Source organism: Thermobia domestica, chromosome 5, assembly GCF_964235325.1.
Source record: "Thermobia domestica chromosome 5, izTheDome1.hap1.1, whole genome shotgun sequence".
Classification (NCBI taxonomy): domain Eukaryota; kingdom Metazoa; phylum Arthropoda; class Insecta; order Zygentoma; family Lepismatidae; genus Thermobia; species Thermobia domestica.
The window spans coordinates 249,310,292-249,313,728 of record NC_137458.1 but is presented as its reverse complement, the minus strand read 5'-3'; the positions used below and the strand labels follow the sequence as shown (position 1 = coordinate 249,313,728).

The following is a 3,437-nucleotide window of genomic DNA, read 5'->3' as shown; positions in this document are numbered from 1 at the left end:
CACAAGGTAAAATACACACTACTATTGCACTACTACTTATTCAATTCGGTGGTGCCAAAGCAAATCTACTGACGTAATATTGTATATTTATTATGAAATACAAAGAAAAACGTTTTTATTGCTAAAACATCTGAAATGTTTCTATTTGTTACCACAAGGTAAACTATCATGGCATTTTGAGTTGCAGAGAAAACCTTTTTTCTTGCACAAGCATCTTTTCGAAATACATGCTTTCTTGCACACACAACGTGTGAACCCTTGTGGGGTTAATGCTGCTTCCCTGGCTGCAGTTCTCAACGAAATTTCAGTATCTGGTACTTCGACTGGTGTCAGGAACTGCTCGTGGCAAATGTCGAATTCAGACCTACAACAGACACATTTTGTTTAATCACATGGTGTGGGAATCCTGAATCACTTATATTAAAAAATAATAATGACTTTTCAAAACAAAATAATAATGTATTTTAACGCACAATTTCCACATCGTCATAATTAGTATTTCAGAGAAACACCGGTAGTTAATCTGCGTATTTCCTACAAAAACGCCTATGCACTAAAGCACATTTCACGAGTACCGGTTTCACAAGCTAAACAACAGTCTTTTACCGGGATCAAGTTCGTGACATGTTATCAATCTACTGGTGAGTACACAGCAGACAACAACAGATGGATTACACATTATTAAATCGGTTCCGGAAAAACATAATGGACATTATAACAGAAAATTATTTTGACATAAAATGATGTGAAGAATCCATCATTATTTCGGTTAATAATAATATTACAGATACGTATAAAACACTTGACCAAACTCCTCCCCATTAATTTTTCCGTTTTTTGAAGATTGTGAGAAGTTGTAGGTCACTATCACCATTTTGGAAAGCAAGCAAGACAGAATTTAAGTAATTCTATGATCTAAAAGGATCAGCGCTGTAAACAATTTACTTTCTGTATAGAAATTTGAATAGCTGTGAATAATGATGTCACACGCTGACTACTCAAAAATCTAAACAAAAAAATAAGTTGTTTACAGGAATAATCCTTTCAGATCACAGACTTATTAATTTCTATCTTGCTTGCTATCCAAAATTGTGATAGTGACCTACAACTTCCCACAATTTTAAGAAAAAGAAAGAAAAGAAAGTGGTGGGGAGCTTAGTCAACAGCGTTAACATATACAATATAGCTCTTAATTACCGAGCGGCCATAGATCAGTTGGTAAAGTGCTGGCTTCGCATTCGGAAGGTCGCAAGTTCGCGTCCAGCGGCCCACCATCCTGACTGAGGATTTCCAGCTTTTATCCCTCTCATACCAATCAAAGAATGTGATAGTGCCTATAAAACTAGGCCTTAACCAACTTCCTTCCCATATGCTATCTCGTACCAGAGATGCTTAAAGGCCTTAAATGAAAATGCTTAAGGCCTTCTGCGGGCGTGGTCTAAATCCCGCTGGGAGCCCTCCGCCTCGGATACAAACCCGAGCAATGGTTCGGATCATACTTTAACCTGTAGGTCCCGTCGTTAAAAGCTCCTTAGCTTGTTTAGGACGTTAATACAAATTCTATCAATAAGGAGCACATAAAAGACAGAAAACTTACTTGCAATATAATTTATCCAGCTTTCCATCCTTGGTTCCAATCTTGTGCAGATCTTCATTTTTTTCTAGAACAACTCCAATGACATTCCGAAAATCCGCCTTTGCTCTGTCCACATCCGGGATTGGTATTATGACATTATCTCCCACTTCAACAGGTGGATGGGTGGCATCAGAGATACGTTTCATTTTCTTGGCCTGCTTTGACAAATTTTCACGTGCTTCTTTCCTGGATGATGTGATATCAACCGCACTAGGACCAGCCTCATTTTCTCCTTCATCAAATGTTTCATGTTCACTAAGGCGCTCATTCATGTCCTCAATAATACTCACGAGGTCGTCCTCATCGTTTATGTTTTGGAGAACATCTGATGACAGTGCTGAAGTCGTAAGTCCTACTCTTGGCTCAATGCCGAACATCGCACGGTATGGAGACTGTTTTATTCCGGAATGATAAGCTCGATTTTTCATAAACTGAACAAAGCGGAGACCATTTGACCAGTTTGTTGTTTTATTATCATGCATCCACGAGGCAAGCATATTTTCTATATCTTGATTTGCCCGTTCTACTGACCCTTGGCTTTGGCTGTGCCTGGGCTTTCCGTTGACTAACTTTAACTCAGGCCAGAGTGTCGTTAGTTCCTTGATGACAGAATTAACAAACTCTCTGCCATTATCAGAATGTAAAATGCAGGGGGCACCAAATGTCAAAAATATGTCTGTCAGTTGGTAGGCTACTTCTTCAGCTCTTTTGGTTTGCAGCGCTCGCAGTAAGACAAACTTCGTCAGATGATCCTGGTATATCATGATAAACTTGAACTTACGATCAGGGTGTGCTTGCATGTCTATCAGGTCCACTTGACATCGGCTGTTCATTTCTGTGTGAAGTATTGGCTTAGAAACAAAGCCCTTCTTTTTCATACTTTTCTTCCGTTGACATGTTTCACACATTGACAGAAAAATATTTATCATTTGAGTCGTAACGTTGGCATATTTCCTAGAAGTTTCAGCTTTCATTCTATCTCGACCTCCGTGTCCCACAGCAACATGTGATGATTCAATAACATCAAAGATCTCCTCGGCAGGTAAGTAGTACTTCACAGGCTCACTATTCGACACCAGTTTTTTTGTTTCACCAATTTCCAAAACATTAAACCGTTTCAAACGTCTGTACTGTAAAGGTGTTTTCTTTGCAGCAGATTTTGCCTCTTCAACTTCAGTTAAAAGTTTACTGTAAACGTCCTTGGTCATTGCATTATAGTGACTGTCTTTTTCATTTTCCAAACGAATAATTTCTTTGAAGAATCTTTCCTTCAAAATTGTTTCTTTATCGGACTGACTCATTACAATGAATAATCACCTCACACTTCCCGAAACACTAACACACGCGTAGCCACGACAAGAGAGACGCACCTGCACACTTTACAAAGGCTCCGAACAGACTTAGAGAAAACAAAACAATACTTTCCCAGTAGGAGCAAGTCCGAACTTGCAGAAACACTGTTAACTGATCCATTTTGGTCAGAACTAGTTTTAACTAGTAAAAACTGTATATGATTCACATTATATAGCCTTTTTCGTTAATTCCAGAATTACCTAACTAACATAGTAAATTCTAGTATTGACTAGTTAATACTAGTTCTTTCGAAACGGCTTTGAGAAAACTAGTTTTAACTAGGAAATTCTAGTTTTACCTAATTTCGGGTTCTGACGGTAACATATATATATATATATATATATATATATATATATATATATATATATATATATATATATATATAATTTTTCTGAATTTAGAACGGTCTGATACGCTTTCATTCTCGTATTTTGATTTGATTGATTGA

General features: G+C 37.5%; 1 pseudogene; it reads right to left on the bottom strand.

Annotated features, from left to right (window-relative positions):
- Positions 1–1,593: 1,593 nt before the first annotated feature.
- Positions 1,594–2,844, bottom strand: LOC145685460 (KRAB domain-containing protein 2 pseudogene; annotated as a pseudogene).
- Positions 2,845–3,437: the final 593 nt, after the last annotated feature.